The sequence below is a fragment of the Strix aluco genome, chromosome 2 (assembly GCF_031877795.1).
Source record: "Strix aluco isolate bStrAlu1 chromosome 2, bStrAlu1.hap1, whole genome shotgun sequence".
NCBI classification, from domain to species: Eukaryota; Metazoa; Chordata; class Aves; order Strigiformes; family Strigidae; genus Strix; species Strix aluco.
Window position 1 is genome coordinate 47,160,797 of NC_133932.1, and position 16,064 is coordinate 47,176,860.

The following is a 16,064-nucleotide window of genomic DNA, read 5'->3' on the forward strand; positions in this document are numbered from 1 at the left end:
CTTCTCCCGGCTATCAGACCAAGTACTGCATATATATGTGTCAGGATTCTCAGCGGGTTGCAAGAGTATCTATAGAGAAGAGGTGAATTAATGTTTAAAAACCCTAAGTATTGATTTACAAATCCAGTAAAACAAATCAGTGAAACATCTATTTCTTGAAATAATTCTGATCTTGCTTCTCTCCCACACATCCTAAAAGGCATTCTAGATATTAGATGAGGCACTGTACAATGCTGATATACATGTAGGGAAAAAAAAAATCTAGTCCCACTTCAGATGTACTATGCTGGTAGTTAGAGTTCAGGAGGCATACAAAATACTTGGTTTTCAATTCTGTTTTCCTCTCCACATTTTTTTCAGTTCACTGGAAAGTGTATTTCTCCTTATTGAGTTCTGTTCTTAGTTATATACATTTTTATTAATGCTATCAGTCTGGCTTTGCCACTTGAAGGGTTTGCTAAGGCCTCTCCCAGTGGGATCTAAACCTGACAAGGAAGAGGAGGAAGAGATAGAAGCATAGCTGTCAGTGAGAAGCAACTTTGTGCTAACTGCCATGGTCTTGGCAGGTCTTCTCTAGGCATTAAAACTTTGATCTTGAAATACTTACACAAAAGCTTATTTTAAAGAATTTGAATGGCTAAAGACCTCCCACATGCTAAGGGTTTTTCAGATGTCAAACACCTGCAAAACCAAGACCCAACAGATTCTCCTCAGCTTCTCTTTCTTTGCTGCTTTTCCACCCTCCCTTCTACCATTTCAAGCGAGTAAGAAGCTGTGAAGCAGATTTGATGTGGTAAAGCACACAAACACAGGGAGTATGTTCATGAATAGTATCTGCAGTTTAAATGTGATAGGCAGAAGGTGATCTTCCTCTATTGTATCCTTGGCTTACTGAAAGCCACATTGTAATTCAGTATGCCTTCCCACATGTCAGTGAGGAGTCCCAATTTCTGAAGCTTTTGCCAGAATAGGCACAAATGAGTCAGCATCACGCAGCATAGAGGCTCTCAAAATCTTTCAGTGCCTTAGACATCAGTAATTATTTACTCAGGAAGCATATAGAGAAATTAATCCCTACCTGAGAACCATTTGTTGTTGCAGCAATAAAACCCCTAAAATCAGCATGAGTTGTCCATACTTTCATAATAGATCTCTTTTTTCCCCTCTAAGTTTCATGTAATTACATATTCAGAAAAATTCAGTGCAGCAGCCTTCAGATTAGCATATCATATGTCTTACGGACCTCATTAGGAAAAAAAGGAATTGTGTGGAAAAACTAATTAATTTTAAGGTTTCAAACACATTAAATTTTCAAGTGGATGTTAGAATTTTGTATCGTTTTTCTCTGGCATATATATTCATTGTGTCTATATAAAGTGTAAGTGTAAGTATATGTATGACATAGTTTAAAGAGTGTTAAGGATGCTTCTAATCTGGTAACAATGAACATCAAAGCTAGCAGAGCTTTTCTATTTTCTTCTATTTACTTCCTAATTTCAAAGAAGCCTCCTCTCCCCCTTGTTCAAAATGGAATAAGGAAAACTCTTCTCAGAAAAACATACACATAGACAAAAAAACCCAATTACCAGGTCTGAGATTCAGAAATTTAAAAAACCCTGCAAGATCATGAAATGGAAAACACCTACTCATATATAAGCTTATTTCCTTTCTTATTGCTGTTTCACACACATACATTGGGTTTATGACTTGGATTATGATTATGCAACACATACGTAACACTTAACTACATCCTTGACTTTCTCTATTTTTCTTCCTCCTATTATATTTTAACTATGACTCATGTGTACTATTAGTTTTAATCACAGTCATGAAAAATCCACAGGATTGTCATAAAGTCTAAGAAAACATGGTCAAAATAAAAGGAAAAAAAGCTCATTGAGTTTGAAATGATTGATTCATCCAACTTGTCCAGCAGCTTTTGTCATATATATATTACAGAGGTATCAGTAGCAACACCACAGTTAATGCTGTGTGAAATGTGCACTTAAAGCAGGATTAAAATTCTTCCATTTCATCCTTTGGTGATAAAAATTAGATTCCAAATGATGTAGCAACTCTTCAAAAGACAAACAGGTACCAGGCAATTTACAGATGAACATTTGAAAATAATTCCCTAATAAACATTTTCCCCAAGAGCCTTAATGCACTGGCATCGCCTTCATATCAAAAATGTAATGTTTTTTCAGAAATATGCCTAGTCTTAGAAACCTTCGTATTCAAAATGCTTTTTAGGTAAGTGTTTAAACACTGTTACTGACCTTGTTTCTCTTTTTCTTGTAAAAATCAAACAAGACCATGTGCTGAAACTTTCAGCTGTGCCTAGGCCATGTAAACACCTCTGAGCTTTATTTGCACTAGTGTCTGGTCACCTCCATAGCTCTGACTTAGTTTTTACTATAGTCTTGCTCCAGATTGATTATGAAAACAAGAAATTCATGTCAACACTAAGAAAAGTTTTGTTCCCAAAACTTTTTTTACTGGAAGATCCAGAAAATTCACGCAATTCCTTAAGCCAAGGAAAAAAGTATCATGATAGGCAGCCTTCAATTAACAATGGTAACAGTCATGCATTTTATATTGACCTACTCAGGTATCTCTTCCTCTCTCAGATGAGGGATGGTGTGAGGGAGCTACATGTGCACAGAAGGGCTGCGGTAGCCCAGTGGAATCTGCCATCAGGTAGCCATAACAAACCACAACAATTGCAATTCACCTCAGCTACCAGGACATATATTTCCATGAACCAGATATGACAATATCTTCAAAATCAGTTCTGACATGTTTTAAAAAACAAAAAGATGTTTTTTATAAAAACCAGCATTTTATAATAATATTCAAATCTTTTAGCTAGTTACAGGTTTTTTTCTGTTTCAGAGTGATGGCACCTTTTGCATTGTGTTCAAGTAAAGAAGAAAGGAATACTGGATAAAAGCAAAGGTATACTGACAATATTCAAATTAATTAGAGATATTCAATAGATCATTGTGAATAACTTAAGCAAGCCACTGTGTTGATAAAATAACTACAAATAACTCAAGGTATTTTTAAAAATCTTTTTCCGTCCTATAGCAGAAGGGCTTTTTCCTACAGAGAGACCTTATTAATTTTATGAATTTACTGTGAAACACATTTTAATGTGATTATACTTTTCATCCACAGATACCAACATAAATGACACAAGTGTGGTATTGAATTTGTACTGTCCTTTATGTTGAAGTCCCATGGTGTTTACCTAAATGATTAAAAATTAATACCAAAGTAATATATTCCTGCAAAATTGATAGGATCTTATCTAGTAGAGTTACCAGAGGTTCCTTGAACATAAATCCTAACTGGAGTTATGCTGTGCAAACTGTCATTTTAATCTCCTTAGTTTCTTTTAACAACTCACCATGCCTATGTTATTTGTTGAAACCTCAACAAGTGTCTCTCTGGGTGGTGTGCAAGATCACATAATAAAGTCTTTATAGTAGCATCTTTCTGTTTAACAGATGGATTGTTAGCAGAGAGTGCAATAATTTTTTTCCAATATACAATGCCTTGTATGGAAACATTAAAGCCAACAAAAAACTTGTGACTTTTATATTGTTATTTTGTCATAAAATAAACTTTAGTCAGTTTAGACACTCTTATGTTGTGTCAGGATGAAAATTACCAATAGAATGCACAAAAGCCCAGCCTAAATATTTGCAAGACCACAGTAAGCAGCATTTTAAAGAGAAAGACTGTGGTGCCTACTCAATTGTTGGAAAGAACCATTGCAGGTTGTGAATCTTAGGTGCTGTGTAAGAACTCCAAATACTTAACAGTTAATATTTGACTTCACTCTGAGGCAAACTCATCAGAAAGACTGCAAAAGCTAACTGGTAAGCACCTGACTGTTTTCAGATCCAGCCTTCTGCATGAAGAGTCACAAATTAAGCTTTGGATTTCTCATGACCTTATACATGGCTTCCCCCAGACAAATGGTTCTGGTTCAAGACCTTCTGAAGGAAAATTACATAAGCTGAAAGACATTTCATTTTACTCAGTTCATTTAACTTGTATTTGATTTGTGACCTGGAGAGGCAGTTGGATCATCTCTTTCTCTGAGATAAAGTTCTCTGAGTATAAATTAGTTGGAAATCCTGACATGCCATTCTTTCCAAGAGGTTTTAAATTTTGTGCCCTGCTCTAGGTCTGCTTAAGCTTTGCATTATCCAAAGGCAGCTACAAAGTCTAGTTTTAAGCAACTTGAGATCAAGGCAAATAAGGATGTACTTGACTCAATCAGTACACCAAAGGATCCCAAACTGTATTTCCTATAGCTGTTCCCCAACAGTGATGTCAGATAGTTCACTGATGAGTCTTTTGTAAAACTTTCCAGTACCCCAATCTGTCTCCCAACCTATTCAATTGCCACTGATTGCCACAGGTACGGTGAAAAAACTCCATGCTGAAATACTAACATGAATTGGACTTACACAATTACTAAAGTCCTTAGCCATCAAAAAAAAAGTTTTTTGGTTTATTTTGCTACATTCAGACATTCATGCTGCCAAAAACCAAATGGCTGGCTCTGCTGGAAATCATATAATGTTACATAGCGATGGCAGGATTTTTAATTTTATTTAGAGAGAAGTAATTGCGGAGGCTCTTCTGCTGTCCAAAAATAGTTATCTGCAAAAAAAATTAATTTTACATTTGCATTTTATAGCCTCTTCACTGAAGTATTTTTCCTCAAAATATGTTTTCAAGAAAAGTAACACATTTTTAGCTACTTATTCGAAAACACTAAACATGCAATATATATTATCTAAAAGCCTCTGCTTTATTTCATAGCAAAAGTTTCTTTTTTTGGAATGTTTTAAATGAAATATATAACAGAATTGTCACCTTATTTTGGAGTTTATAATATAAACAAGGTCACTGTATAATTCACAGCATAAAAGCTTCTTTTCTGATAGGGAAGAAAATTGAGTCAGTGCCACACTATAAAGTTAATTGGACCGCTGGGAAAAGATATTTCAGATAAGTAGCTACAGTAGATATCTCTTTGCCACCATGTATAGATATTTTTCTCTGAATCAATAAGTTTGGTTACATTTTCTCTAAGAGGGTAATTTAAATTATGCATAAAGCTTCTCTCTAACCTATTTTATACTAATATACTAAAATACAACATGCAAATCTTCAGCAAGATGCTCTTGCTGGGAAATGAAGTTCACTGCAAAAGGCTAAGTTTGCAAGAAGTTGTGAAGGCCTGTTTCTTGTTTTCTGGACCTGTCCTTCTCAGCATTGATTGCTTGAATCTTTGTTTTGCTATATGCTGGACAGGGTAACTGCTATAATATGCTGACATGAAATGCTTTGCACTTATTCTAAGAAGAAGCACAGAGGTTACAACCAGATCAGTTGAGCCAGAGTTACTGCTCCTCATTTATTACTTTCAGTAATAATAACATTCCACTTTAGGCAGAACTATTGATTATTGGTCATGTCTTTTGGTAAAGTTGAAAACAGAGGAAGAAGAAATTCAAACTAAGAAGATACGTGACATACAGTATGATAAATCATACTTACCAAGTATGATTTATCCATGGATGATTCTTGTGACTGCAATTAAAACTTACAATAATGACATTTTCAGATGACTCTGATGTTTCTTGTGATCAATATTTAAAATCAGAAATGCTAGCTTAGGCTGAGGGCACATAGCAAGCTTTACAGTTCCTTTAGCTCTACCTGTTGATCTGACCTTGACCTTAGCTGACTTGTTTAACTTTTCAGTCTCCAGATGTAAATAACTTCCCAAAGAACGAAGAGGAACACAAGCTTTTTGTTTTCAGCAGAGTAAAGCAGGAGATGGGAATAAGGATAAGAGATTTTACACATCCTGTATGAGAATAGGAAGTATAGATTACTCAAAAGGATTTTTTCCAAAGTACTGACATAGCTCTTAGAGCTTTTGACAAAATGCACCTTTGAGCAGAGTTAAAAAATACACTATCCTTTAAGAAAGTATGCAGCAGTCTGTACAAATACATGTTATGTATACAGCATTTCTAGTGATAATAGATCTTTCAATTATAATATTGGTATAATATTATGAGGTACAATCTGGAATAAAAAGAATAACTACGAGTGAATAGTAAGTTTCATTAAAAAGTACTTCCAGCAGGCAATGCTTTGCCTTAAGTGACTCCTTCCTTGAAAATGCAATGTAAATTAAAGGCCAGCTTGTGTAACAGAACTTGATACTAGTTCACTGATATGTTTTTAATACAAAAATTCCTACAAAAGCTTTTATGTAAACCTTTATTTTTAGGCAAACATAATCACGCATCTTCAGAGACATATAAATTAAAGAGGAAAACAAAACATTGTAATAATGGATAAAGATTTACATTCCATTTTCTACATACATATGGGGAAACCACAAATCATTTTACACGGGACAGTCCTTTTTATATGTGTGTACATATAAGAACAGTCTCTTAACATCTTTCCAGTTGTTTTTCACCTCTTCACTCAAATGACACATTTCGATGTTAAGACTGAAATATCAGGCAGTGAAGGTCTAGCTGTATCACTAGAATTGTCACACATGAAACCCACAGATAGGCTGCAAACATCTTCTGGATAAATAATATTTATCTTGTACCTACTTCTCATCTGCATTACAATCATCAATATATCTTCTCCTCCCCCAATCATTTTAACATTTTAACCTCTCCACATCTGATATAAAGTGTCCTATTACCAAATTATTTTGCTTTTTCTCTTCCAAATTTTTTCTTCCCCTCACCAGTTTGCATTATTGTGAGATCTAGGACAGGCATCATTCAGTCCTGAGCCTGAAAAAAAAAAAAACCCAGAGGATCTCTTGATCCTGCTGAGTCAGAAAAGGTTTCTTTATGCCACAGGAAGGGAGTGAACTGACAACTTTATAATAGGATTCACTACAGGAGGTAAACTAAAGCAGAGGAGTTACTTCATGCTAGGTACACTAGTTTACTGATTTCGATAATATAGTCACTGGCACATAAAGAAACTCAAAGTTGAAACAAATCCTTTCAGGATTATTGGAGAATATATTTATAGATTTAATTATCTGATTACTAAATCTACATTCACATAAGGAAAATTCACCATTAGTCCCTTGCTGTGAGGCAATATAAAATTAAATCATCAGGCACCTCAAGTCTGGGGCAGAGACAAAAATTTTAACATTTTATGTCTGATGGTAGGTAAAATGAATAGCAAAGATACTTTAGGTCTTATTACCTTCAAAAGGATGTTACTGGTGGCATTCAGTAGAGTCCGACTACTGCAAGCTTACATTGCAACCTTCATCTGTTCTTCATGTTGAACGTCCTTCTCTCCTAGCTTTGATTCATTTTGTTTCATGTGATTTGCAAGGTATTTAGGGGTGGTACAGGGCCTTTACAAGCACGTATACAGTGCTGACCACTGCCAAATTTTGGGCTGTACTAGACACTGTAGTAATACTATGATTATGATTTACCATACTTCTTTCATCCATGAACAGTGTTACCAAATGACTTAAAGTTCTCATTGCTTTTGATACTCTATTTTTTTATTATGACAAATATGGGAAGACACTTGTAACTTGGTGTTATGGTTTAACCCCAGCTAGGAACTAAACACCACACAGTCACCTGCTCACTCTGCTACCCCCACCCCCCCCCCCCACAGTGGGATGGGGGAGACAATCAGAAAAAAACCTAAAAATAAAAATTTTGGGTTCAGAGAAAGACAGTTTAATAGGACAGAAAAGAAAGAAAATAATAATAATGGTAATAATAATAATTGGATTAGAATATACAAAACAAGTGATGCACAATGCAATTGCTCATCACTCACAAACTGACGCCCAGTCAGTTCCCAAGCAGCCGTCCCCTGTCATCATTCCCCCCAGTTTATATACTGGGCATGATGTCATATGGTATGGAATACTTCTCTGGCCAGCTGTCCTGACTGTGTCCCCTCCCAGCTTCACGTGCCCCACCAGCCTTCTCGCTGGCAGGGCATGAGAAGCTGAAAAGTCCTTGACTGCTTCGCAACGTCTAAAAGCACCTGTTTGTTATCAACATTATTTTCATACTAAAATCCAAACCACAGCACTATACCAGCTACTAGGAAGAAAATGAACTCTACCCCAGATGAAACCAGGACACTTTGTAACAGCCTCTTGACACTTAAAAATAGAACTAAAACCCCAAAAGACACAATAAAATGCTGTTTTGTGATAAGACCACAAGTAGAGAATGATGAGGAATAGAGCACTCCTTTCAATCCCCCTCTGTCAAACCTGAGAATTATTTTTTTTTTTTATTTAGGGCATACAGATGAGAACTGTTACACCAATAAGAATGGAATGCCTATAAAATGGTAGTTCTGTGAAAAGAAAGCCCAGCTGAAAAGAGTGGTACTGAAAGAAATGTTGTGTTAACATATTTTTTTTAAAATAAATTTTATTATCTCACTCCTTAATTTCCAGTATTGTACAAAATCAGTCTACATGCTTCAGCACTCAACAGGGTTGGTAAATTTGACCTAGAGCTGGTTTCCAACTGAAAAATAATGTTGGATAAAAGCCTTCTTATTGCTCTTTTCTTACCCACAGACATGATCTATTTCTGCAAGTCAAGCTGTACATAATCTGTGCTGTGTCAGAAAACTCATGCACTCACACTGTGCAACAGAAGTAAACAAGAGTAGTTATAATAACAATAATGCAACACACACCCACTCACTAATATTTCAGCTTCTGCCTTGATTTACCTTAAAGGGGAAAACCCATATCAGTTATTGGCTCTTACTGTGATCATTTGACATAAGACACTTGTTGCAGGTTCAGCAACATCTTGGTTCACAAGTAGATTTTACTGTTATATATCTGTTATCAAGAGCATCAGTGTTGTAAAAATCTCTGCTTATCACTGTATGTATTTCTATAATCACTGACCTCTTTGTGCTCTGAGCTCAGAATAGTCCCATATCCTTCAGCAGCAGCAATTCTGTACTTTCTTTCACCAGGTATGACTGTGATATAACTTCCTGTCACCTCCTGGCAGGATGCTTGGTTGCAATTTTCACTTGAACTATAAATCTTTTTTTAAGTAGGTATTTCTTTAGCTTATGTACTCAACAAGCTGTTTTTTCTTGGTTTGTTTTTGTTTGGTTTTTTGTGTTTGTTTTTTTTTTTTTCCTTCCATGAAATAAAAGAGAAAGTCTGAAATAGATATTCTGGAATTTTTTTTTTTTTTTTTTTTAAGTTGTGAAGTCTACAGACCTTGTTGACATATACAAGACTATTAATTTTAGCTTCACTGTAATCTGTCATACCTACACGACTTGTTTAACTTTTTCTTGACTCTCCTATCTTTTTTTTTATTAGCACACTGCTCTCATATTTTGGGCTTTCAACCCTGTGGCCATGACCATCTCTTTGTGTACATGTTCATGCCACAGTTACCTGTAACTGTGGATGCACTAATGCAATATAAATATCAAAGTGTAACAGTAATGTTTGAACACCTCTTAACACCTTTGTCTCCTAATTTTGATCTTATTTATCTACCCACATTAAGTAAAGCTGATGGTTTATAAAGCATTTAGATTATGAGCTTTGCAACCAGCTGTTGTTCACAAGTATAATCAATGATAAAATAATCATAATTTAGCATCAGCAGCCTTCTAGGAAATTAATCTTAATTTTCTGAAAAAAGTGAATCATCCCTCCTCCATCCTTGTATTGCTTCAAGAACTCTATCAGCTTCAATATAACATGAAAAAGCTACTAAATCTTTCTTCTATATTTTGAAAGAGACATTGACTTGAACTGAAATTTGACTGGATATTTTCAGAAAGGTTTGGAGGTGTCTCATCACTGCACTTGTAACTGGGTTGCTAATGCAAATCTGAGTACACAAATCTCATTTGAAAGGCAAAGCATTTTGCAGTCCAAACTTAATTTTACCAGCACAAAAATTAAGGTCAATAGGAAACTGTCTTCCCTCCTTAAGTCTCAGACTGCCAGAAAACACGATGTTTACACTGCATTTTCCACTTCGGCTGACTACAAAGCCTTCCATTACAAATCCCACATTTTTACCAGAATGCTAACCCTCCAAACCATAAAGTCACACAGCTCGATAAATATCTGTACTACAATACAGTGATGTATTACAGTTCCCCAGATTTCCAATTCTTCTTGTTATCTAAGGCTAAGAGGTAGTGTTACAATAAATTTTCTGTGTAAATTCTAAGAGGCCAATTGGACTCAATAATCATTTCTCTTTTTATGTAAGAATAATATATATTGGAGAAAAAAAAATAGCAGGTTTAGGATTTTAAGGTTTAGCCTAGTTATAACTTGTTATCTACTTGTAAAGGATCCTTCTCAAATACATACGCTTGTTGGGTTTCTTCAGTAAATGCATTTTGCTTTCTTTTGCTGATCATTTGTACTTCCTTAGCTACTTGACTTTGCAATTTATCTACTGCACTCCCTAGGTTCTTTTCACAAGGTACCAAAATTTTCTAATATGACATACCATACTACATCTTATCTCAGCTTTTTGGCTATGACTTCCAAAATTAACGCCCAGGAGAAAAAGAGATTGGTGATGCAAAACATATATTTGCAGTAAGAGATACACACATATAGGAATACCTGTACAGTCCACTCAAGGCCTATCTATCACTCCATCAAAATTCTATAAAAAATTCAGAGACAAAATTCTCACCTGTCATCCTCTTACATAAATCTTCATCTGCTGATCTGTTTAAAGTTACCAAAATTTTGCACACAGGCTAAATCTAAACAATTCAATTTTCCATACTATATCCATAAACTAAATAACTGACCACTTTTAAAATCAATACAACTAAATTAGATTTTTAGTGATAAAACCAGGGCTTTCTTTTCCACAATAATGTGGAATCATAAGAGACATACCTAGAAATTATCCAGATTAACCTGTGTAACAGGTTACTTTTTAACAGTAGTATAAGAGTGCTATAGGGAAGAAAAAAACCTATATTTATTTATCTTGTATAAAATTCTTGTGGGCACGCTTGAAAAAAAAAGTCATTACTTTCAAACCTAGCCTGCAAATGGAAGGACAACTTGTTATCATCAAAACCAAATTAATTCATACACAGATCTAAAAAGCTGATAACCAGATGCTGAGATATCAGTTATAGCAGCCAAGAGGTTTCTTCATTGTAAATAGCAGAAGATTAAGTATTATGTTCCATAAAGAAAGACTAGGACAATGAAATGCTCTTACGAGAACCTGAGAAAACATCTACTGCAGATTTAGGGGCCTCAATTTTTCCTTTTCCTCGTGGGGAGAAAAAAAAAAAAAAAAAGGTCTAGGAAATGATGTGGCATTCTGCATGCATAGAGGTATCCAATGGGATGCTCATAAAAGAACTGTTAAAGAACAACTTGTCCTACGCAGCTAAATACAAGAGCATAAATAGGCTCTCATGATGAATCACAGCCATCTGTGCAGGCCAACGTATGTAGAATTAAAAGGTAGTTCTGGAACTATTAAAATATCCCATCTTCAATCTATGGAAAAAAAGGAAGTGACCTACTTCAGTCTCTCCCTAGGTGGATTAGATACTCTTTTCCTTGAAAAAATTGAAAAAAAATAAAGACATTAAAATTATTATTAGACAAATGTTTGTCTGATTTTAAGATCATGTACAAAAGAGCATAACTGTCTCCCTCCACTTATATATGCCTGGATACCCGCAAATTTCATCTAATCTTTTTAATATACTTGCAGAAAACCTTCTAGTGTGCATGTTGCTGCATAACTTTAACCCAACACTGCTTTGGCCAGGTGAAAGCACTATGGCTTGGAAGAAAATATTTTAATATTTATATTTATATTTACATTTACATTTATTTAACTATCTCAGGGAGTGAAAATTAGCTTTCATTCATTATTTTTCTTCAGCTATGTTAGGCTAAAACAGAATTGCATTCTTTCCCATTTGAGAAAAAGCTCAGTTATTTTTTTAAGTGAAATATTTGAGTTCTGGTGGATTGTGTGACTGCCATGAGAGGCTACCCAAGGAGGGCAAGCAGATCAGAAGTTTAGCATCTCATAAATGAGCAGTAATTTCTTAAATTTAAGCTCATGTTCATAGCTCAAGCTTACCAGCACTAGTTTGGGGGTCAACTTTCCTTTTCTTCTAGTCAAGATCTCCTAATTCAACCTTTTCAGTGCTCAAAAGTTTCCACTTGATGGCACCATAAATATCTGAAACTGCTTTTTTTGACTGAAAAAGGTGGAAAGCCTGTTGCCAGTGCATCGAAGTGTTGAGATCATTGTTACACCATACCTGGACTCCACAACATTAAATCCAGCTACTGGTCAGTCCCTATTATTCTTAAACAGCTTTGAATGTTTCTCTCTAGTCAAGAAGCAGAGAATGATCTTGTTCATGTTTTTTTGTTCTTTGACCAAAACATTTGACAAGCAAAATTTTTTCCTCTTCAAAGACAAATAATCTTGCTTCAGTAGTTAACCTGAAGATTTCTTTTTTTAATAACTGTTATTAGCCACAAAATTTTTGATAAAATGAACCAGGCAGAACAGCTTACCGGCAAAGTGGTTATTTGGATTATGCAAGAGGACTGGTTTATGTTTTTTAAGATAGAGAAGTTGCTAAAAAATTTGACTCCCTCCAAACCACTGAAGTCAGCTGTAAGCTGACAAATAGCTTTGTAACTATGTCAAACAATAAGGAAGAACCTGACAATCACAAAAACTTGGTAATTTTTTTTGTTTGTTATGTTGCTTCTGATAGAAAATTTTACCCTACCTAAACTCTTTTTAGAAGTTCCATGAGTCAGATCTTCTCTGAAGAAAGTCTTTTTCTTGCAGAATTTGAGGATTTCAATTTAGGAAAAGCTAGAGACAAGATTTTAAAAATAAAGCATGGAAGATTCATTTATTTACAGCATCTTTCATCTTTCATTGAAAAGATGGAAAAGGGTAACTTTCACTGAAGTTACTGAGTCACTTTGACTTTCTTCATTCTCCCAATGCAGCCCACCTTCCACACTTGTCTTAGAGAAGTAGAAGGTGATTAAGGGTTCTGTGTATCCCTAACTTGTTTCTGAAAACCAGTGTACAGTTGTTTCCACCAGAGAAGCAGATCTGCTGGAGAATGCTCACGTCATGAGATATAGCACCATTTTTCCCCTCATATATGACATAACTCAGGGCCATCATCCACTACAATTTCCACCCTGAAAGGATTTATACAGATGTGTAATAGCCAGAACTAAACTGAGATTTTACATTTACAGTTTCATAGAACTGTAGTGAGCTCCCTGGTCCCAACTACATCAAGCAGTAGTTCTGTCTGCTAACAAGCTCCTGCTGAGAGCCATGTGTGGAAACAGGAAAGACTTTTATACTGTTCCAAGAAGTTATTCAATTGTTTTAATCACCCCTAGTGTGTCTGCAGGGCAGTAAGTAATTTGTTTAAATGCCCGCAATGATTTGGAATCTAAGAGGAAAAGCCAAAATGGAAATAGGTTATTCATTAACTTGTTGAATATATTTACATTAACATCAGTTTGAAGGCATGTAAAGTGTAGTTCTCTAAATCAATATACAAGGAATTATCACAACATATCAGCTCAGAAAGCATAATGACAAAAAGTTAATGTCAGTAAAACCCAGTACAGCTTATTATAAACTCACAGGCAATTTGGAACATGAGTTTAAAATAGACTCTTTCAAATACAGTTGCTCTTGAGTGACTTATTTTATTTTTGCTAATGGAACAAGGTTAAAATGACATGATGATAAGGAGTTTCAACTTTTTAATTATGTATCTCCTCTCATTTTAAGCCTCCATTCTAGTATAATTTCTCTTCACTGACATATAGGTTCTGGCTAGATTGATGATATTCATCAGCTGCACATTCCCTGCCTGTGCCCAGGCTTGGGAAGGCTGGTGCCAAAGGGATTAGAGAGTATGGCTCACTTCTGGAAATGCAGCCTTGTTCCAGTCATGCCATGTCTTCTCTAGGGACATCACGGTCCTCCTCCTCCTCCTCACTGGACATGAAACAGGTAACTACTGTATTCCCTTAGGTAGAAACCGCACACAGTCCTCTTGCTAGAGGGTATATATGAAATCATCAGCCATTAGAAATAGAAAAGGTTAAAGTAGTGTTACTTTTATGTAAAATACAAGCATTTAATCATTACATATAGTGCCAGGACAACCCTGATTTTGTACTTTAGTAAATTAGTATATTTCCTAAATAACTTTTTTTTTGGTTTTTTTATGATTTATGCATAGACTTCTCACTTATTGTCAATTCTCACTGAAATAATTCTCTTGCCAAGTGGCAGAAGGAATATTTAAGTTAAAAAAAAAGGTTAATTCACACACATTTCTGTCCTTCCCCTCAAGAAGTTGAAAGAGGGAGGGAGAACAAGTGTGTTTTACATTCCATATATTCCCTCTCACATTTTGGGTCCCTTGGTCCCCCTGCAGTGACAAGGCAGTTTCTTAAGTCATACATAGGGAAGCTCCTAAGTGTGGGAATGTAGAGATTCTGGTACAAGGTAGTGGGAATCAAGTGCTCTACTTTGCAGAGGCAGGGTTATCCAAGGGTAGTTAATTCTAACACAGGAAATGAAACAGCTCTGAGCAGCCAAGTGAAGGCACATGGAAATCTTCAGCTTCCCCCGCATCATGCCCTACAGGGACTGTGCTGATTTTGACAGACCACGCCATGGAGTACCTTGCCAAGTCAGTCTGTCAAAGTGTCTCCTAGGATGCTATTCTAACTTACATAAATGGGAACAATCCATGACCTAGAAATAGCAAAAATGGATGCTGTCATCCCACCCAAGACAACTGCGAGCTTAAAATATGCTATTGACATATTAGCTGTTAGAATATATGTTCCAATACTGTATTCCTTGAAGTAGTATCTGCTGACTCATGTTTTAGTCCTGTTGCAAATGCATTCAGCATGGCTTCTCTAGAAATCGATTCATATCTGAGAAAGAGGACTTAAACACAATGCTATTTTCATGACTGGAAGCCCTATTTCATTTCTTTACAACATGATGAAATTGGTCAGTTATTAGTGCTTGTCAGAGGAACTTCCACTTCCCTTTCATCTGCTCCACAGAAAATGTTTTCCTTCCTGTGAATAAAGGAAAAAGCAGAAACTGGGTTTGTGATGTTATTGCTGTCTCATGGGAGTTGCAGTTCAGAAAACAGCCACACAGCTGTGATCGGTTGTTTCCCACATGGACAAAGATCTCTTGATTTACAATGAGTTATGGGAGATACACTGGAATCCAATGCTAGAATAAAACTGAAATAGTTGTGTAAGACAACGTGAAGACCAGCATAAATACATACATTACATTTGCTTACATATATATAAACATTGTTTTCTCAATCAGCAAACTTTGCATTTGATTTTCTGAAACTCTGAGGATTTTTTTTGATGATTTGGGTTTCCTTTTTGTTTATACTCTTTTTCCTTAAAAAAAAAAATTATCTATGAATCTAATTCTTTGTCAAATATAATTGCAATATTAAAAAAATAAAATATCAGCTCTACTTCAAACATTTCATATATTATTAAGACTTTTCATTATTCCATTCACTTCTAAATATCATAGTGATTTAATGATTTAATTATGATGCATATGAGAACTAAGTGACTTCAGTGTAAAAAACCCCAACACATCGTATCACTTTTGGTTTGTAAAAAATAAACTCCATTTATTCCTTCTTCAATCAAAATATTTACAGCGTTTAAGAAAAGTTATTGTATTTTAGAAGTTTTCTCCTATGAAACAGTAATCTTGACAGGGAAACAGACACCTTTAATAATATGAGTAATAGCAGTTCCACTGAAGTCCACAGTCACTTTTCATTATTAGCTGAATATATAATTTCAGTTATTTAAATTCAGATATTCTTAAGCTAGTTTCCTTTGATTTTTAACAAAAATAACTCAAATATCT

The 16,064-nt window shown here is 35.2% G+C and overlaps 1 protein-coding gene across 1 annotated transcript in view; it reads right to left on the bottom strand.

Annotated features, from left to right (window-relative positions):
- IL1RAPL1 (interleukin 1 receptor accessory protein like 1) overlaps positions 1–16,064 on the bottom strand; it is a 792,200-nt gene that overhangs the window by 400,100 nt on the left and 376,036 nt on the right. The gene's annotated exons all lie outside the window — the stretch shown is intronic.